Below are 23,435 nucleotides of genomic sequence, written 5' to 3'. Positions count from 1 at the left end.
ATTAAATTTAGTTTTGGTCCAGCTTATCAAAATCATTAGCAACGAATTCTTCTTATCGAATGATGAAAACAATAAAATCAAAGAATAACTGATTTCGTAACTAATCTTTTTCAAATTCCGAATGTGAGTAAGCGCTGATTCCACCGCCAATCCTCGATCCCGATATGGATGTGATTCCTTAGTTCCGATCCCTCATTGGAAGCTTCTGTACCTCCATCACTTTTCGCATCAGAGCCGGGCAAAGTGGTCTCAATCTTGTCACTTGTTGTCCTCTTCATACCCTTCGGCAAAATTTGGTCCAGATCCACTCATTTACAACTTTATTGTGGACAAGTTTTAAATTTTCGGAAAAAAAACTTCCATCAGGTTGTAGAAAAACGTCATTTCACTAACGGTAGGTTGCTTTGATCTCCTATTGAAATTGGATCGTTATAAATATGTCAACTAGTTTCGATAATCACAAGCAGATGTGAATGAATTCGGCAAGTCTCGTTGGACAAATTTTAGACTCATGCTTCAAATATCCACTTTTTGCAGCTTGTAACTATTGTCCGCTTGCTGATATGGGGATCTCCCATAGTGCGGACGTTTCTCAAAACTTGAATTAAATATCCGGGCAAATCCGGATAAAACCGGGTAATCTGTCAACCTTTTACTAGACTGAACGGGTGTCAGGTCGAATAGATGTCGTTTCCATATGCTACGCATTAGAACTAACACGCAGTGTATCGCTACATCAATTAAAATACGCGTCATTTCAACCATCAACATGGTTGTCTGATTTTGACTAATAAATTCAGTTGAGTCAGGGTGAAGGTGATGTTTGTAAAAGAAAAAAAATGCATGGATGATTCAACAATCATCTTGAGACTGATTCAGCACGAAGTATGGTTCAGGGAAGACTTTAACCAGTGATTGTTCAATAATAATTATGTTTTTAAACATAATCTGACTGTTTTGAATTGGTTCGATATAAGAAGTGATTTCGAAATCAACTTCGAGTACGATCCAAGAAACATTTCTAGGAAAAACTCCTGGGCCATAACACCTATCTCTTTGGTCGCCTGAAAGATAATGAACCCAGAATGGGACCACATCGGGACAGGCACTGTTCCATAGACCAACAAAAGGGCAACTGTCAGCTCATACATACACCTTTCCAATTGCGGCATTTTAGTTCCGAATATTTGTTGCTAAGAGTTGGTTCTGGTTCATCGCTGATGGACAAATTCTTTGGCTTGTTCCAAAAACTGAAGGACCTTCTTCGGTCGAGCACCTTTTGCCGCTGCCCCTGGATCCCCGGGGCGTTTTCGAGAGGTTGGCCCTGTAGCTGGGCCCGAATTGCGCCCCGGTATTGTTTTGGTACTCCAATTTGTGCCTTTCCCTTTGTGTGTCTTTTTTATTTTTTGCCGGTGCCTGGTGCTGGTCATTTATTTTCATTGCAATTTTAGTTGGAATTTTAAGGGTGTCGCCACAGTTTTGTTTCTTTCGAGAGTCTATGCGATTTCTATACAAACTCATTAAGGGCTTGAGGATGGCTCTGGTGCGGACAAAAGGCAGCATTCGCCACGGGTTCACACTTTTCTTTACAGAAAGCAAAATTGTTTTCATTTTCGGTAATTTTCAGCTGTCCGAAACTACATGCGGTCCGTTTACTGGTGAATGAGCGAGGTTGAAACCAAGAATAAGAGGAACCTACCCGGAGTATTTTAGCTGCAATCAATTTTCGATATAAACGTGGTTTCGCCCTTTTATGATTTAACAACGCCGACGCCGCCGCCTGGAATAAGATTTTGGGCTTCCTTAAAATCGTATTAACATTATTTATTGACCTTCCCAAGAGCCAGCTTTCGATGCCAGTTTTGGTCGATTCCGAACCAGCTCAGATTCTGGTGATCCACAAGTTATGCCGTTTTCAGCTAAGCTGCTCCCGACTACTTCTCCCGGAACGGTCGATCGGAGTCTCGGGGCCAGGTGTCAATAAATTATCGTTTATTAATTTCTGACGCTTCTTCTTCATTCCCTCGCCTCGCCCGACCACTTAGTGAGAATTGTGTGTGGTTTACCGGGAAGTGCGCGCGGCAATATTCATTTGCCAAATTGAATGAGCTTGATACGCCCCCGTGCGAGGCACCTTCGTTGGAATCTTCTCGCGCCGCATGGTCAGACCTCTATCATCGGAGCTTTTCGAGAAATAAGACGGTTGTAAATTTGACATAAATTAAATTCGCTGACAACGTTAAATAATTGGTGTCGAAGAATCTCGGCGAAGATGCAGAACCAGAATGCTCGGAAAATCGACCGGGCGGCCGGCGCGGCAGTTATTATTTATGATGGCATTGTGTCGCAATTAGCGCATTCGGCGGCTGATTGCAATTTCGTCACGGTTAATCTGTTTGGACGCGAGTGACGTGGCTTAGGTGCGGCGATTTCTCGTTACCGGCCGGTGACGATAATCGGTTGCGTCTCAGATAAATATCTAATGGACAAACTTTATTTCTACTTTAAACCTCTGTTTGTCTATGGTTTTTGATTTTTTTTTGACGAAATTAATAAAAATTTAAGAGAGAGGTGAAAATTGAAAAAGTTTTTCAAATTTTGCAGAACATATAACAAAGTTGATATTTTCAAAACCAATTTATGCCGGTTGCCATATAAGACAGAGTAGCTTATTTCTATAAAATACAAATATTCAATCATTGACCGAAATATTTTCAATTCTAGATTCGTTGAACCCGCCGAAATTCCCGCTTTTATACGAAACAAGAAGACAAGTCGGAAAAGGTTTTCGTTATGGAATTCTACGATAAACCATTTTTTTCAATTACGTCTCACGACATATTAGTAAAACAAGTCGAACACTTGCAGTGCGAAAGAACAAAAATATATGCTATGTAATCGCTCAGAAAATCTTCCTTAAACTTAGAACAGATTAATCGATGGATCTTGAAATGTTCTTACTATAAAAGACATCACTTTCATCGATATGGCCGATAAACTAATTAACAAACATAACTAACGGTGGGTAAATTCTTCATAAAATTAAAACTTTGGCAAAAAAATCGAAAACACGGCATCACAGTCCATTATCGAACTATCGAGCGTAACGATTCACAACCAAACCCCGGTTGTATCGAACCATGCGGCGGCAACGCTATTCAAACCGTATGGAGCACATCTTTCAGATTTCCCCTTTTTTCCCCCTCGTTTTGACAGATTTAAGCTTTTTTCCTCAGATTTGAGCTTTCGTCTCCTATGCTCTCAAGGCAAAAAAAACTTAAATCTGAGGAAAAAAAGCTTAAAAACGAGATTCACGAGCACATATTCAAAAGATGTTGGTCACACGATACATAGACAAATCGTGTAACGTTGCAGGGATCTGTATCGAACACGATGATAATAAATTGGACCTGCACATGCAATCCATCGATTGATCCGTTCTGAGTTTGAGGAAGTGCGAGCGTATGGCACCTAGTAAATGTATTCTTTGTTGTCTCCTTCAACAAAGAGTGTATGGAAGTGAGATAAGCAAGCGATATTGAGCAATCGCTAGCACAACTGAGCTTTCCAGAAGCTAACTAGCTATCTGGTCAGTTGTGAGGCAATCGTTCCACAGGGAAGCCTTCTCGGACCCATGTTATACAGCATATACACATCCGATATCCCCACAATGCCCAACGAAGGCTTCCTCTGCCTGTATGCAGATGATACTGCCATAGCCGTGAAAGGTCGTGTCGCTCGTGAACTCTGTAATAAACCGCAAAATAGTCGAAGACCCAGACTTTCATGTTTCCTTATCGCCAATCTCCCAAATTCAATCCTCTTCCTGGCTGTAACATAAAAATGGAAAATACTCAAATAGAATGGGCCGCTGAAGTTAAATACCTAGGCTAGATCAAGCTAGAACCTCACGAGGCCTTCGTATGACTGAATGAACGGCAAAACTATCTCCCGGACACATTTCTACTACTAAAATTATCAATACATGGTTGCTCCAGTGACGAAAACTTTTGCAAAATTTGGCAAATTTATCCAAAAAAAAAATTGAACCTATCTGGAGCATTCCTTTTAAGGTTAGAAATGTAAAATTTCGACCCCGGGATTTGTTGATCGCGGGAGTTTGAAAGCCTTGGCGATCATTCTTCTTGGCCATATAGGGTTTGTAACGTGATTGTGTAGATATATTTTTCCCCTATCGAGTTCCATCTTGGATAACTTTTCAACTCGTACACTTATCCGGACGAAAATTTTAACACTAGATAAACAATCGTTACGCTATGTTATCTAGTTTATCTAGTATCTTATGAAAACGCTGTCATAAGTTTCTCGTTACGACAACTATAAAGGTGTTTCAGTAAATAAATAAAACGACATGATACTAAGTGGTACCATTTCACAGTTTTTAGCCCGTTGTTAACAAAAAATTGGTATGTGATGAAAATGCTTCTAAATAAAACTCTGTTCGCTCATTTTCACCATCATTCTTCATTCAAAATGAAACAGTTTTAATATTCATTCAGGCGAATCCCAAAAAAAAAACATTTTTTTCTGGGACCCTCAACGAATTCATGAAATCTTTAATTTTGCATCATTTTTTTATGGACGCACCGTCAAAACACTTCAGATTTCCATCATTTAAAGTCTAAGGAAAAAAAACTGAAAAAAAACTGGTTTTGGAAAAAAGACTATGCATGGACAAATTTCGAATGGTGGTATAAAAAAAAACTATGACAGATGATTGAGTTCTGTAAATTTACCATGGAAGGTAATAGCCCTGACCGTACTGACTGGACACTCGATTTCTTTTGTTGGATAATTTTTTCAGCAGTACGTGATATCGATTCCAGAGTGCGCATTTATCGCTTTTGATAAAATGCTTTCCCAGTTGGAAGGTGTTGTCGTGACTGGTGGTCCTAAATCATTTCACTTGTCATTTTGACCTCTCAAACATTTACAAAATTTTATTAAACGCGATTCTAGAAAACGATCTGTGCTTATTAACAACTCTTTTCTAACTGACCTCCAATCCGATCCGGCCTCTCTTTCTCTCCTATAAACTTCTTAACATTCTCCTCATACTTACTTTCCCTTTCTCTCGTTCGAAATAGATTCGAACATAGTAGATGGATTCAGAACTTATGTGCACTCTAAATAATTATTAATTGATTCCTTCACAACTTGGCTTTTATCTATTTTCAATTTCTCTTGTATTATATTTTTCTTCTTTCTATCTATCTGCCTATATTCTCTACATTCGCCCTCACCCCTACTGCGAATTTGAATTTAATAACAATTACATAAGCATGTCTTTTATTTTGGTGCGATAAGCATTATGTTTGAAAAGATGCACTTAAATATTAACGAATATTAAAATTCTTTCCGGATAATTCGTGCAATTAAAATCAATACATCCACTTTAGTTACTACATGAAATGTAAAAATCACAACCAATTACACAGATGCGTCATTAAAAACACATTTTTTTTTACATCAACATATATTTACTGAATGGATTAAATGAATTCTTATGCACGTTAAGGATAATCAACTTTATTCTTACGGACAGTTTTTTTTGTATAAAAATAATTTTACTTAAATAAAGGAATTTCAACTCTAAATAATAACCTGCAAGAGGGATTATTTTATTTTGTTCCGCACCTTTTACCTTATTTCTCGCATCATCTCCTCCCTACCTTGAAAAAAAACATCTTTGTTTAAATAAAAGGTTCTATAAATAAATTTAATACACAAAATTTACAATGTTCTCGACTTGTGAGTTACTTTTATAGTGCAAGGCTTTCTATTTTATTCTTCTGAAATAGTTTATGTACATAAATTTTAATTTTTAAAATACTCTCTATTTTATTTTAAATTAACTTTTCAAATGACAGTTGATGTCAGAAATCATATTCATATTCCTGATTTTATCTCCTGGTTTTGCTTCCTCAAAACACGGAACATTGCAATCACAAGGTTGAATTAGAACGCCAATGCAATCTGTGTTACGTTTTACAACTACGTACATATTCAAGAGTCGCTTTTTAATATTCTCCAATCTTTATTAAGAAGCTTTATAAGAACCAGAATGTTAGGTTATTTGATTAAGTGTGTAATGATCGAAATTCGAAAATCATTCCGCCCTGAATGCTGCCCTGCATTATTTGGGATTGGGCCTGCTAAAAAGAATAAAGCCTGCTCTTTACTCTTACACAGATTTCCATAAGAATGACAGCTAATCGGAGTGAAATTGGAGTGCAGGCTATTTCTTTCTCTGTTCTACACACTAGAAATCGTATACCGGGACTGTGAGCGCGCCCATCGCCCTTTGCAAAGCAAAACAAACATCAGAAGGATTGAAGTTGAACGACACCATCGGACGGACGACACATCAAACCAGTAAGATTTTCCATCTGGTTCATATACTTAATTTTCTTTTATTTTAGTCTCTCCACCGGCAATAGACTTGCTTCGAATTTCTCCGACTTTCCTGCCATGAGCTTGTCCGTCAATAGATTTGGAATATTGTCAGAAACGCAATGAACTTTTCGCGAGGAATCTAGCTATTTTTAGTTCTGGGGTAAGTAAGCTTAATTAATACTTTAAAGATAATCTAATGAATTTCAACCCACTATCTTGAGTCATTCATTCCGATTAGAAAACAAATCTGTTCATACTTCTGTGGGTTGAAGTGATACCTGAACACTTACATTCAAAACCTTAGATTCCAAAGATTACCGGGTTCTTAACATAGCTATTCGTATACATAATCCGACTTCAAAATCTTATAAAGTTACAGCACGACTCAAATTCTATTTTCTATATGATCATCGGTTATTGATTATATTTTAAAAGCATTGTTTACAACAACCTTATCTATAAACTTTTATTATGAATTCTACAAACACCTAGCATGATAAACATATTTCACGTTAGCCAATATCCAATATCAAACTTTACTTTTAGTTTCAATTCTTCAATTTAATTGAAAATAACTCTAAAAAAACACCAGACCTAGATTTCAATCTATAACTTCCTATTAAAGCCTCGGTCATCCTTTTCTTTTGGTAATTACATTCAAATTTAAGTTCTTGCACATAAATTTTGATATTTTATATAATTTTACGACTCTAATTTTAGATTCAGATGCAAGGTCTAGATTTAGATTTGTTTGGCAAAATCTTATTCGATCGAAACGTCAGAATTCAAAAACAGATTACGATAAGAATAATACACAATTCAGTGAACTTTTTTTTTTTTTTTTTGGCTGCCGGTTAATTTTCTCGTTAAGCATCTTCTGGAATAAATTCTAATCAAGTCAAATGCTTATGGCATGCACAACAATAAAAACTTTTTATCGCAATTTTTATTGAATATGCTGTATCAATGATAATTGAATAATTTAATTTCCATACTTCAATATATGATCGTAAATCTGCAAATGCGTTACTCATGTCCAAATTCGTTTGATCTATTTTTATCTGGAGTCGTACTAAGATTGAATTGTGCTCTTGTAAATTCAACAATGATTACCGAATTTAATTGAGCACTATATACTAAGATTTTCTTCTACTCCTGTGAGCCTTAAATGATCATTAAAATATATAGTAACATTGTTACATCCAATAAAGATTTTTATCGTTTTTTTTCTAAATTATAATCTTCTGTTCTTTCTATCATCACACATTTTTTTTTTTTTTATCTTCACTCCAGTCTCATCTAGTTTTCCTTATTTTCTCTAACTTTCTCCAATTTTTCTTTTTTTTTTTTTTAATTTTCACTTTCTCGAAGCTATATTGTCGTGGCTGACGGTTTTTCCTTCGAAACTGATATGAATTTATTTATTTATTTATTTTTTTTAGTCGTTTGATTAAATAAACTTAATATGCTTAAAAATTTCCACCACGAAAAAAAACTTTTTCTTACCAACGGCCGATTGTTTTTTTTTTTTTTTTGTCATCTTTTTATCATGAACCCTTCTTTTTTTATTTTTTTTTTTGTCTTTTGATTGCTCAGCCTTTTGTTAAGATTTTCGGGACTAAGCTCTCCACCTATCGTTATTTTATGTTATCATCTTAATGCTTAATCTGTCCCATTGCTTTTTAATTTTCTTTTCTTCATATATCTTCATCCTGTCATTTAATGATCTTTTTGTTTACGACTTTTATATACTCATCATTTTAATATTTCACGTTAGTAAATATTCAATATCAAACTTTACTTTTAGTTTCAATTCTTCAATTGAATTGAAAGTAACTCCAAAACACACCAGACCTAGATTTCAATATATAACTTCCCATTAAAGCCTCGGTCATCTTTTTCTTTTGGTAATTACATTCAAATTTAAGTTCTTGCACATAAATTTTGATATTTTATAAAGTCTTACGACTCTAATTTTAGATCCAGATGCAAGTTCTAGATTTTTATTGTTTTGCAAAATCTTATTCGATCGAAACGTCAGAGTTCAAAGACAGATTACGATTAAAATAATACACAATCCAGGAAACATTTTTTTAGCTGCCAGTTTCGTTAATTTTCTCGTGAAACTTCTTCTAGAATAAATTCTAATCAAGTCAAATGCAAGTGGCATGCCCAGCAATAAAAACTTTTTATCGCAATTTTCATGTACCTATGACAATTCAAAAAAATTAATTCTCATACTTCAAAATATAATTGTAAATCTGCAAATGCGTTATCCATGTCAAAAATCGATTGATCTATTTTAATCTGGAGTCTTACAAACTACTGTTGTTGTAAATTCAACAATGATTTCTGAATTTAGTTAAGTACTATATACTTAGGTTTTCTAGGTTACTAGGTACTAGGTTTTCTTCAAGCTCCTGTAAGCTTATTCTCGGTTTTACTTTCGAAACTGATATGAATTTATTTTTTAGTCGTTTGATTAAATAAACTCAATTCAAAAATTCCCACCATAAAGAAAAACTTTTTCTTTCCAACGGACTATTTTTATTAATTTTTCTTGTCATCTTTTTATCATGAACCCTTCTTTTTTTGACTTGTTTTATGTCTTTTTATTGCTCAGTCTTTTTTTTTAAGTATTGTTTATTTTCAGGGCTAAGCTCTCTTCTTATCGTTATTTTATGTTATCATCTAAATGCTTCACCTGTCCTATTGCTTTTTTCATTTTCTTCATCCTGTCATTTCATGATCTTTTTGTTTTCGACTTTTATATTCTCATCATTTCATCTGTCATATCTCCTCTCATTTGCTGCTTATATTGTTTTCTCATTTTTTTTTTGGTTTTTTTTTTTGAATCTTCGTTTTCTAATTGTTTTCTTTTCTATTCATGTCCCCAATATTCTCATCGTTTCATCTGTCATATCCCATATCTCATTTGCTTTTCTTCTTGTAATATCAACTTGTTTTCTCAAGTTTTTTCTTCCTTGTGTTTTCTTTTCTGCCTTGTTTTATAATTGAATCATTTTGTTACCTTATGTCTACATAATTTTATGATTCCTCACTAAATCATTTCTTTTTCTTAACACACTACTTTTTTTATGTCTCTTTATCCAACCTTTTTTTATTTTATAGTGGATCGATTTTTTTGTTCTTCAGTGTTTATTGATCAGTTCATTTTCTCATCGTTTCATCTATTACATCTCATTTCACCTTTTCTTTCTCCTCTTCTATTCTCATCTTCAGATCTTATCTTTGTCCTATCCCTCCAGCATTTTCATTCGATTTCAAATTATTTATATTGGTTTCCTTTTTTTTATCGTCTGATCGTCTGATAGATTTTTAGTACTTACATTCGGCTCCCCAACTTTCCATCTTCTGATCCTCTCTTGTTTTTTTTCTCATCATCTTATCATTATGGTTTTTTTAACTTTAACTGCTTCATCCCATTCATAATTTTTTCATATCATTTTTGTTTTCTTAATTTTTAATGTCTTCGTTTTGCATACTTAAGTTCATGATGAACTTAGTCTACTTGTAATACAATTAATGACATTTCCAATATCTCATCTTATTATCTCCTCTTGTCTCGTCTTCCAGCTTCTTAATTTCAAACTATTGATGATTCAGGGTTCATCGATGATCTTATATTCGATTTTTCTTTAATCTGATAATCTTTTTTTTATATTATCTTTTTGTTACCTAATCGTTTTATCTTTCCCTTCTCATTTATCATATTCTTTTCTAATCTTTTCTTCAACTTAAATATCTAGCCTAATCTTCTAGCTATTCTTACTTTTTTTTTTAAACTTATTTTCGCTCAGTTCTTTTTCTTTTCTTTTTCTCATTTCTAATCTTCCTCTTTTTTAACATTACCTGTCAGGGACTTTCATCCACCCTGATCAGGACTTTAATATTTATTTTATTTATTTTTACTTGAACAGTTAGGGTCTGTAATTAACCTTGGTCAAGATTTTTTCTTAACCTGAAAACGATCTGTGCTTATTAACAACTCTTTTCTAACTGCTCTCCAATCCGATCCGGCCTCTCTTTCTCTCCTATAAACTTCTTAACATTCTCCTCATACTTACTTTCCCTTTCTCTCGTTCGAAATAGATTCGAACATAGTAGATGGATTCAGAACTTATGTGCACTCTAAATAATTATTAATTGATTCCTTCACAACTTGGCTTTTATCTATTTTCAATTTCTCTTGTATTATATTTTTCTTCTTTCTATCTATCTGTGTTGAAGATGTAGCAATCCATGATATCCTTTCAACAATTCTAGTTTTCCCATAGCAACAGTGCTTAGTAACGAACCTTGTTTATAATGAAAAACATATCACTTAGTACCAGAACTCCGCTTAATAAAGACGTACTTTTATATTAGTCTGAAAGCCTTTTGGATTCTGGTTGTTCCTGTCCCTGCCCCAATTCAGCTATCTCAACAGGTTATGGCTCTTCAGGAAGAGAAGCAGTTTTACACGGCATACCGTTATTCTGTGGTGGAAATGGATTCCACAATTGGAGCTTCCGGGTTAAGATGCATCTGGACGCATTGGGATTGGCCCACACGTTGGCGCAGGATCCACCGGAAGTGGCAGCAGAAAGGACGAAATTTCGTGAAGCGGACAGGAAAGCGAAGTCAACGTTGATTAGTTTCCTCGGAGACGAATGCCTGGAAATAGTTCGTGACAAGGCAACAGCAAAACTGATGTGGTGTGCTCTCGAAAATTCGTTTGCCAAGAAAAGTCTTGCCTCGCAGAATCTTTTTCGGAAGCAACTTGGTCCGTTTGAAGATGAACGAAGGTGAATCCATGCGGTCCCATCTTAGTGAAATTTGAAGATCTTGTTCGGCAGCTACGTTTGGCAGGAACGAATATGTCAGAAGCAGATGTTGTGGTGATTCTTTTCGGCACCCTGCCGGAATCATACGACCCCTTGATCACAGCCTTGGAGAACCTGGACGACGATGAAATAAGCCTGAACTCGTAAAGCAACGTTTGCTAAGCGAGGAGATGAAGCAGCTGGATCGTCATAGGGTTGTGCAAGATCAAGAGCAATCAGCAGCGTTTCTTGGGGCTGGTTTTCCTAAGAAAGTCACGAAAAGGTTCAACGGAAGATGCAATCGGTGCGGCAAGAAGGGACACAAGAGGGTCGATTGCCGTGTCAAACTGGATGGTGAGGCTAACGTAGCATCAGGAGCAAATCTGTGTGCTTCATGGCAGATCAATTTTCGGAGCAAAGTAAACGCGAGAAAATGCTGTGTTTCAAGCTCGACTCTGGATCCAGTGAGCATCTAGTGAATGATAGATCGGTTTTTGCGTCGTTATCCAAATTGAGCAAACCGATTATCCTAGAGGTGGCGAAAGATGGACAGACCCTTGAAGCAACTCAAACCGGGACGATAATTGGAAGCAGCAACACCAAAGTGCTCGTCAATATGAAAGATGTGCTGTACATTTCGGATCTCAGGGATAATCTAATGTCGGTCAAGAAGCTGGCAAAGGCAGGAATTTCCGTGCTGTTCTCTGGCACCAAAGCGACGTTGAAGAAGGATGGAATGACAGTTGCGGTCGCATATCTGAAAGGTAATCTTTATGAACTGCGAATCAAGATAAATTCAGATGGTAACCGAGTCAGAAGAGAGTGCATGATGGCCACCCTACCTATCGAACCAGAGGGGGACGAAACTGATGGTTCGAAACAAGTCACCCAAGTTCAAGATTCGCCATTGATGGTTGATAGTGAATTGTCCAATTCGCTTACTGGTTCCGAAGAATTCCCTGAGGCGAATGAATGTGCATCTGATGTTAGAAGCAACGGAGAGCCATCCGCGCTCCCGCCGCATCTAGAACACCACGAGCCCTTAAAGCAAGCGTCGGTGAGGCGTAGCGGTAGGGAGCGCTCGCTCCCAGGTAAGTCCTGGTTTATTCCGTTAATTTTGGTGCAGTTTCTGCTGGTCCTCTTTCTTTTGATGTTCCAGAAAGTTTTTCCGACCTTGGTACCGAATCGTACGATGCCAGTGAAAGATGTGAGGAGCGAAACTAGTTCATTTGAAAAGAATTATTCTTGGGACCTCACAATGTGCCCCGATGGTATGAAGCTCTTGAGTCCGGAATGGATGTTTCGCCTTAATGGAGATGACCCTGGTCGACCGTTGCACTACGAGGCTCGAATAGCAGCGAAATACTATCTACAACAACTTAGGCAGGAGTTCGAAGAAACCCACCCCGTCGGAGCACGGTTAGCAGCGATCCATGTGGTTTTTGTTGATGGAGTGACTTCAAGGAATGTTGAAAGAGACGGTTTACATGGAGGTTCCCGACAGTCAAAATCCCGTCAAGTGTGGCGTTTGGACCGATCGTTGTATGCTGTTAAGCGGTCCACCGGATATCATTTTGCGTGCGATCATGAGGCCTCAGAATTGGTGAAGATAGAAGGTTTCGAGAAACAAGACCAACTTGCTGATGTCTCAACCAAGCTGCTGGAATTCCGTTTTGAACCCGAAACGGATGTCGGCCTACATGAACGAGAGGGGGTGTTGAAGATGTAGCAATCCATGATATCCTTTCAACAATTCTAGTTTTCCCATAGCAACAGTGCTTAGTAACGAACCTTGTTTATAATGAAAAACATATCACTTAGTACCAGAACTCCGCTTAATAAAGACGTACTTTTATATTAGTCTGAAAGCCTTTTGGATTCTGGTTGTTCCTGTCCCTGCCCCAATTCAGCTATCTCAACAATCTGCCTATATTCTCTACAGGTGTCACCCAACTTTCAAGGGAAAATAGGCAATTTCGACGATACAATCGGGTTAAACAGGTGGATTTTTCCTACAGGGAATTTTCTTCAAATTTTGCAAAGTTCGCAATATCGACGATAGGTGGCAAAATTAGACAGAAAATAAACGGATTTTTGTTCTAAACTAACTTGAAAAAAAAAACTGCAATTTCGTCAGTTAACCAGAACATTAAAAATGGCGGAGAAAATCAAACGTGTTTGCTGGTTTTTCAGCTCTATGTTCGGCTTATTTATTAATCCCATCCAGTTTTCTCCATAAGCCCAAAAATTCCCGGTGGAAAGCGACAGGTGGGCTCGCCAACCAAAGTATCACTTCTATAAGCCTTCTACGATCGCTTCCTTGATGAACTACACGGAAAATAATAAAAAGGTAAAATTTACCGAGTTAGCAAAGGTGAACGCTCGTGAAAGCCAAAAGGTAACTTCTACCTCTTCGAGGTGAAACTCACCTCGCAGTGAGGTTAAATTTACCTGAATCGAGGTTGGAAAAAAAAGTACAATTCACCGAGAAAAAAGGTGAATCCAAAAAAGGTAAATCTTACCTCGTAGCGAGGTGAAGTTCACCTGAATTGAGCTCGATAAAAAAGTATAATTCACCTAGAAAAAAAGGTAAATCCAGATAAGGTAAAACTTACCTGGTAATTGACCTGGATTTGGCTAAACAAAACGGTACAATTCTTCTAAAAAAAAAGTAACTATTCGCCGAACCCGTTCATTGAGGTTAAGCTGTTTTGTCATTCTAGGGACAAGTTTTGCTTTGTGTCTAATATGTGAAAATCGGAATAGAATGGTAAGTGTTCTTAAATATCATTTAGTTGTGCTGGTTCTCGTCATAATACTATTGATTTTGTTTCAGATCGGCCCATAGAGCTTTGAGGTGTATTCCACGTCATCCGCCAGCAGGAAAAGCCGAACCTGACCGGATTAGTCGAACGGAGGAGGCCATGAATGTACGCAACGCAGGTGGATTCAGCGGCCATAGCGGCTCAGAAGAACGCAAAGCCGAATTACCAGTCCCTATTTATCTCCAATAAATATCATTTTTGAAAGAATTTTGTATTTTTTAAATTCTCATTGAAGAAAACAATCAAACCAACCAGCATTTACCTTTTAAATCAGTAAATGGGAAAACGGTATTATTTACTATTTTGCTAGGCGAATGCGAAAAAGGTAAAATTTACCTTTTTGCTAGGTAAATTGAAAAAAGGCAACATTTACCTTTTTGCTAGGTGAATGAAAAAAAGGTAAAATTTACCTCGAAAGAGGGGTGGAAAAAATTCACCTCGCAAAAAGGTAAATTTTACCTTTTTTTTATTTTCCGTGTACGAAACTTCTGGCAGGCGCTTAGAGCAAGTTCACTGGTGTTGAGAAAAAGTGGTAGAAATTTTGACACTTGCAGCACATTTTGAAAATTTTACCTTGCAAAAATGTTTTCAAGATCTTTGGGCGTTGTATTTTTTTTACAACACTGTTCCTATTTCTGCCGTATGTGATAAAAATATTGCTATTTTTGCATCACACCATGCGAAAATATCGAAACGTGTTGTAAAAAAAATTGAAGGCGACAGATCTTGAAAATGTTTTTGAGGAATGTTTTGACATTCCTTTCTTGGTGATGGTCATCCTCTCCTGCACACCTTAGCCTAGGAGGATCTGCGATGGGAAAATCGAAAGATTTTCGAAAAAGATTTCGGCAATAGATTGAATTTTGCGTAGGAAGAAATGTTAGGATTTATAGCACAAATGACAGGTGAGCAATGTAAAATTAGATGTAAGACTTTAGTTAATTAATAAAAAAAATAATAATAATAGGTTTCATGTCTCATAGCTCAGGACTCATGTCTCAGGTCTCAGGTCTCAAGTCTCCAGTGTCAGGTCTCGGGACTCACGGTCGTTAGGACTTTATACAAGTTTCGATGCTTAACTTGTACACCTTTTCATCTGTGTTTCAACTACAAATGATGAATATTAGACAGTTTGAATTACACACTGATTTTATTTTATTTTTATCTATCGCACTTGTTTTTAAGAAATGATTTGTATGTACTCTTTTTTTGGTAAATTCATTAAGTAACCTTACTGTAACTGATACAATTTTACTATGTTTTATTGTTTAATCCTAACCGTTTTCTATTATTAGGGCAGATTATCAAAATTGAAACCGTTTCTAAAGTGATTTTTTGTTTCAGTGTTTCTGAATATACAACCATCAAACTATTTTCAAGTGTTCCTCATTAGAACAAAATTTACAACCAATTTAATTCCACTAACTTGGAAAGAACTCTCAAGAGTTTCAGAGTTCTATGTAGGTTTCCCAAAGGTGTCGTCTTCTCAGTGTGACGTCCCTCATCAAAATCTGTGTTTTCTGTGTTATTTTTTTTCTTAAGTTTTTGCATGACGAATCGATTCTTGTTAAGAGACCTTTCAAGCCACCACACAAGCACTCGACTCGAATCGACCTGGATGCATCTTTCTGTTTGTCGCAAGCAGCTGGCCACACAAGAATGCTTTTGAGCACAAGGCTTGCTGCGATTTTTCTCATTTTCAGCCATTTTTCTTTCCCTTCGCCTCAACCCATCCGAAGGGCAAATGTCCTTTTAGCTTAGGGATGATGCCAACCAACCAGTATCATCGATCCTCGTTTTCCTGATCCTTCCTCGGTGGAAACGGTATTTTATTGTCATTTGTTTGTTTGTTAATTTATCCCGATCGCTCAGCAGCATCCGAGTGCTGCGAAGGACGATTGAGGTAAAAACTGATGGTTACCGATGAATTTTACGGGGTGATAAATTAAAATTGCATCCCTAAATCGGTGCTGATGGTGGCGGATGAACAGGAAAAGGAACAAAATGCACCGTTAATTGGGACCCTTCAGGCCAAGAGGGATGCGGTTTTGCTACATCCCAAAGACTCGTTGAGGGTCTTCGGTCAGAGTGAAACCACAAATAGCTATACTTTAATTGTGTGTCATAAAGTCTATTCTTGAAAATTGTTGCTTTTCCGTATATTATTGGTTTTACAGGGAAGCTGTTCTTTTTTCCAAAAACGTCCGCAAGCTTGAATTTGAAGATCAGCTTCACAGAGTCTTCAATACTTAACAAGATTAATAACATCTGATTATCTTCAACGTGAATTTATAAATTGATATTTTTAAACCATCGATAATATCTTTGTTCATTCCAGAAAAAAAAATGAGAAAAATGATCGATCACAAATTGATTAATACTGAATTTAAAAAAAAAAACAAGACAAATCCTCACTTCAAAGAAAGAGTAAGATGTCATTTTGCTTTCTAGAATTTGCTGATTCCGTTCTGGAGAGTGTGTCATAAAAAGATAATTTTCTTGTCATCTTTTCTCAATTTCGAACCGCTCAAGGGAATTCCGTTTTACAAAGCAGCAAAAGGATTTGACACTTTTATTTCAACCAGTATGATGAAGGTTTTCAGGGACGAGTGATCGATCACTGAATGCGCTTTATTTGCGGTATTTTTTTTTTGGTTTCGATTCTTTTCCCACAAAGTGGGTTAGTGAAAATTTGATATCAATGCGAATTTGATTGACTTGTCCAATAGAAACTGGGGGCGGAATGCAGTCACTAGCAAAGGAACCAAGAAATCTATCAACGATTATTTCAACAGTGGAGTCAAATCTAAGACAGATAAACAAGTTCGGTAAATTGACTATGAAAGGTATTAAGGAGAGTATTCGAAGAAAATGCAACTCTTTGTTTTGCTAATAACATTTGAATGCATGGTTGAAAATGGATTAAATTTGAAGCTACCTAGTGATGTATTGTTAACGTGTGAAAAATTTGGTGACAATACTTCAAGTGGTTTTTGCGATAGCGTCCACTTTTAACATTGCCTCATTAACATTTTTTTTTGGGCAGGATCGAGAAAAATCAGCAATTTCCCAGTGGGAGACCTAAAAACAGCTGGAAATCAGCAATGCGACCGAATTTCATATGGTAAAACGTTAAAGGAGTCAAACAGTGAGCTAAAATTTGAATAAAAGTCAAAATGATTGATTCCATGAAGTTAAGAAATGCGAGATGTTTATCAAGCGCGATTCGAAAATGTCAATAGGGGAAGTGACACAAAAGGATTTTGCTGTCTGGTTAGTCTAGCTGACTAATAAACACGCCTGACTTAGCTTCTATAGGGTAAAAAAGCTGCCCAGCGGTAAAATAAACATAACACGGTGGTCAAATCGTGCGCAAAATATTTGGACCGCTAGCTGGGAGAAATTTTGAAAATCTTCGTAATACACAGCAGAACGAACTCTTTAGCAGGCACCTGGCAGGTGTGCAGTCAAAAACTTTTAATGGCAAGTCCTGTCTGGGTGCTCCAGAGATAGTCAAGAAGAAAAAATTGAAAAAAATTGATATGTAGTGCTTGAGGGATCTGGCGAAGCTGAAATTTAGTCGGTGTTTCATTACGATTGACATGATGAATGACTAAAATGTACAAAGAAGACTGACTCCAAAGGCGACCGTTTTCTCTGCATAGCACTTAAATAGCTCTCACAAAGTTTATATTCGGTTTCGGCTGGATCTGCAATCGTGCCATTATGCAAAAACTGTGGTGTTGCGATAAAAAATTAAACATGTTGTTTTTGTGCCAAAGGAAGACAATCGACTAAATTTGTCATAATTTCTACCAAATTCAAAATCTTGAGCAATTTGGAAGGCCATGCTTCAGGAAACAGAAAACGTTATCAAAATTTGCCTCAATTTTGACAAAGATTGTTTCATTGTATACATTAGAGATGGCGCACGTGGTGCCTGGAAAAACTTCATTAGACATGAGACATGAGACATGAGACATGAGACATGAGACATGAGACATGAGACATGAGACATGAGACATGAGACATGAGACATTAGACATGAGACATGAGACATGAGACATGAGACATGAGACATGAGATATGAGACATGAGACATGAGACATGAGACATGAGACATGAGACATGAGACATGAGACATGAGACATGAGACATGAGACATGAGACATGAGACATGAGACATGAGACATGAGACATGAGACATGAGACATGAGACATGAGACATGAGACATGAGACATGAGACATGAGACATGAGACATGAGACATGAGACATGAGACATGAGACATGAGACATGAGACATGAGACATGAGACATGAGACATGAGACATGAGACATGAGACATGAGACATGAGACATGAGACGTAAGACATGAGACTTGAGACATGAGACATGATATCTATGACCTGAAACCAGAGATCTGAGACCTGAGACATAGAACATGAGAAATGAGACATGAGACCTAAAACGTGAGACATGAGACGTGAGACTTGCGAAGTGAAAGTGAGAAGTGGAAATGAGAGATAAGCTGTGAGAAGTGAAAATGTGAGATGAGACGTGATAATGCAATTATCTAATCAAAGCCCAAAGCTGATTCATTATCGAAAAAGTCTCTCACAAGATTGTTTACTTCACGCCATCGAATCAATCATTCCATCATTTTAGTCGTCATCTTCATTCAAATAGCTAAGGTAAACAGTAAATTTGCTACACTCATTTGCCGAGGACCTATTAAGTGATCAGACACTGGAAGGAACCCCTTAAGGGACATTTTTTCCCACCGAATCCGCCAAAACCAGCTCTAGGCACACCACGCTTAGTTAGCTAACGGCAGCTTCATGTTCCCATGATCCGGGCGGGCGCTTTAACAATCTCCATCAGTTGAGGGCATTAAGTATTGGCTGGTAACCGAGCTCATTTGTTTATCCAATCAATTAGCGGTTCACACATTGCATTGCGGGAACGATCGAAGTAGGTGACGTTTTGACTATTTACCCCGTTCATGGGCACTTACAGCTTACTGGCGGAGAAACAGAAATCCTAAGGTCTTTCCGATCGATAATGACAAATCCGCAATTTCTCACGGATAAATTCTCACGGGTATGGGACGACGCAATTTTTGTTGGACATGGACATGGAGGTACTCATTTAAATAGATGAATTTTTTTAAACTTTCCTTAAGTTTCATATCTTTGGAATTTGAAAATATTTCAGATATAATCTCAATCAAAATGATTCTTATCAATTATGGTAAAATTTTGACAAGCTACATTCTATTTCCGGTTTTAAATTATTAACAAGCTTGTAGAATTTTCGAAGTTCTCTGTTCAAGAACAAAACACGTGCCCCGTTCAAGATACAGACGAACTCACGATAAAGCCACAAAATTCGAGAACGGGGACAGATAGGGAGAAAACCCAACCGAACTTAGAAGAACTGAAAGAAAACTCTTGTTCCCTTCAAACGGAGCGCATAAATAGTGATTTATTACCGGTGTCAGTCACTTTCGGGGAGTTTCGAATCTCAGAAGTTCCTCTTAACGGGATGGAAATATCGATCCCGATTCGTTCAGAAACATCTCGGAAGAAACATTCAAAGTGTGCTTCCATCGAAACGTTTGTACAAAATATGTCATTAATTAGACCACCAATGAACCGTGACCATCGGTTTTCGATTTTTTCTTCTTGGTTCTTTTCACGGACCAATTCTCAGTCCTTCTCGCTCGAATCAAGTCGAAATGCGTTTAACAATTTGAGCAACACGGTCCGTAAACCATGCTCCAATCTCATCCGGTTGCCCTGCCCTATGTATGTAAATGAGCTTATATAGGGACGAAAATTAAATCTCATTAGTCCCGTTATTGTCAATTAGAACCAGAAAAGTCAGGAAATTCCCGCCGTTGCTTTCTGGTACCTAAGCTCTACTTTGAGGGAATCGCTCGAGGAGAGAAGAGGGTAAAAACCAACGAAACAATTTTCCAGCTTTTCACCCTGCTTGGTGTTCGTATGTTTGTGTGAGGGTCCGGAAAATTCCGCAAAAGCCCATCCTTGATGATGATGAGAAACAATCAAATTATCATACATATGAAAATTGTCCCAAACGGCACCAGCATCATCAGTAGCAGCAGGATGTGTGACGACGATCCTGGACGGCGAATCTCACTGAGACGGACGGACAGACGAAATCGGAATTATGAATCGTAGAATAGCATGAATTTTATGAGGTTACCGTTTGAAAACCGGAGCGCAAGGATGGTAAATTGTACACCGAAAATTTTCAAAAGGACCCAAAAGAATGTTTAGTGATTGAATGTTTTTGTGTGAAATAATTTCTTAGCATAATTTTGTATGGGAGAGTGGGGAATCATGGGCCACTTTTTTTCGTTGTTCAATAACTTCTGTATTATAAAAGATAAAATGAAAATAAAAAATGGTATGGTTTTCTACATTTTCAAGGTATCATAAGGTATTTTTTAAATATTTTTAAAAAGTTATTTTCCCCTTATTCTGACTGTTTAAAAAAAAGCAATATTTTTTGGATTTTGAAAAATGGCGGGGAATCGTGGGCCACCAAATCCAAATTGACCAAATAACATGCAAAGTTTATGAGTTGACCCAAAATTGTGATTTCCTTATTCATTTCGTTATTTTAAAGCAATTTCAGATGATGAAATAAAAAAGAGAGCTGTGTATGATCGCATAGATTCAAAAACCTGGCTCGTGAACGTTTTAGCGAAATTTCTTATATAAGATGGGAAAAATATTTTCTTAACTCATCATTTGGCATAAGAAAATTTTGCAGATAGAAAAAACGTATTTTAAGTCCTGAATGTGTATAAAAACATAAAAATTTAGGTGATTCAAGATGTGTGGCCCACGATTCCCCACAAGCTATGATTTGCAAATTGGTTTCGTTTGTGTGACTTATTGATGTTTCATCAAAAATTCCTTTTCCACGTGAAAGATCATGACAAAACTAAGATCATAAGCGTATGAGCATATTTTTGTTATGCACTTTAGATTCCCCACCGATGAAATTGGCGGGTGTTTTTTGAATTATGTAAGTAAATTTTTCAAACTTTTTTTAGCTTGATAAATAAAAGAAGCATATGATGCGTTTTTCAGTCAACAATATATAGGAATATATGCTCACGCAAATCGACGACGATGACAGTTGGTTTGAGATTTTTAGCTCAACACACATCTGAGATATTAAAAGTGGCCCACGTTTCCCCATGGCCCACGATACCCCACTCTCCCCTAAGTACACCCAAAATAATTTTCACTTAAAAAATAAGTGACATCTGTAGTAAATTCTCGCCATACGTAATTTCATTTGAATTTTAAGTGATGGGTCAAGTGAATTCACTTAAGTGACCGGTCAAGTGAATTAAACTAGGAAATTCGAGTGAAATTTATCTGAGTTTCTAAGTAAGTTTCTAGTTAATTATCTCACGCGTTTTTTTAAATAAAAAAAACATTAATAGAATACCACTTCGATTTCAAATACTTACATTACGCTTTCACCATAAATTTATTGATTGGAAAATTCCATCGTAATCCCGAGGCAGATTGGTTACTGCGGATAGTGCGACTTCTAAATCTTCCCTGCTGCAAACCAGAAAATCTGTCCAGTTCAACCCACAAGCTGAAACATGATAACACCTTTAAATAACTTATCCTCACATCACGTTTAACACAAACTACCGCCAAAATCGCCTAGTAAAGAATTGGGAAAATCCAAATCCAGCATAAGCTTTAAACGCTGCTCTTTAAAATTTACCATTTTGAACTTGAAATTCAAGTGATGGGGAAGTGAATATTTTTTCGCACTTCAAATTCAAGTGACGACTGAAGTGAATGTGGATGAATTCAGTTGAAATTTAAGTGACTGCCAAGTGAAATGTATATGTCGCACTTGAATGGAAGAAAATCACTGGATCCTTGTTTTTAAGTGAAAAATCATGTGTATTTTAAGAGTGGATTTGGGTTCAGTGTACTGATTTTATGATTTTTTTTCAATTTTATCTTAACTAGAAATATTTGTAAGAAGGTAATTGTAGAGATTAAGATTGGTTAAAATTAAACTGAATTAGAAAAATATCAAAAGTGACAGAACATTCTTCGAATGAGTAATAAAATATCTAAGGTGATTGAAATAATGTAAGCGTGCACATGCAAACGGTTCGTATCAAACGGATTAGCCGTTGCTTTTGATGTCTACAAGTGTGAGTGTGTTCAATTAGTTTTAGGTAAATCGTATTTGTGTGAGTTTGAAGAATACGAAATGGATTCAAGGAAAGCTGATTGGTATGAGTGAGTAAGTAAGTCAGTTAAGATTAATTTCGCGGCAACACACTTGTGGTTTTTTAGTGCTCGTTGGAGCCTCTCGTCGTGCTCCTCTTTCGTTTTCCATGGATTAATATATCGTCTAAACTATTAACGGTGCCTGGACATTCGTAAAGAACCTTTGTTTGAAGAATCCCCTGGAAGATGTCCGGTGAACTACACAATCCAAACGGGAACCTTTTGAACCTGTAGGTGGCTCGTCCGGCAAAGAAATTCGTGAACAGTAATAAACCAGCTTTCTAACCTGTCTCTATAAAAAATACTTATCTTCATATGCTGCACATTGTTTCCTTTGACCAACTGCATTTTTGGACTCGTCAACTCACAGCTTCCTTCTTTTGTCAAAGTTCAGGCTGTTTCTGAAGGGAAAAGCTAATACTTTTGCTTCCGATTGATTCACTACAGGCAGGGTTCGGCAATTGAACTGCTACACATTTTTTTAACAGTGATTCATACGAAGCATACATAACTGAATTAGATGACCCCTCGTTTCTTTGTTTAATTTGTGTCAAAGTTGTCAATCGGTGTATTCGTTACTATTGTAATCAAGTGTTATCCGGTAAAAAATGACCGCGAACCGTAACGTAGTGCTTACATTGCCTCGTTCTAAGCTGAGAAACGTAAGGTTAGGTGTTAGGTGTTTTGGATTTTATTGTAATTTTTGAAAAATTTTAATGAAAATAACTTTTTTAACTAACTTAAAATAAATTCATACAAAAAATTTGTACAAACAACTTTGAAAGTAGGATGCTTGGTGTTATTTTTGACCCTACTTTTGATTTCTTTTGACAACCGGGTTTTGTACTAATTGATCATTAAATGATAAAAATCATCAAGACATTTTATGAAACTCAAGAGAAAAATGTGTAAAATGATTTTTCAATCATGAGAAACATTTTTTTTTTTGACAATCCAACATCAACTTTGTTGAATTTATACTAATTAATGGGAAAAAATTACACATTTGCATGATATTTTCAGCTTTATTTGACTATAACTCAAAAAACGGTGCTTTAA

The sequence above is a fragment of the Uranotaenia lowii genome, chromosome 1, assembly GCF_029784155.1.
Source record: "Uranotaenia lowii strain MFRU-FL chromosome 1, ASM2978415v1, whole genome shotgun sequence".
NCBI classification, from domain to species: Eukaryota; Metazoa; Arthropoda; class Insecta; order Diptera; family Culicidae; genus Uranotaenia; species Uranotaenia lowii.
Note: the sequence above shows the minus strand (reverse complement) of the source record.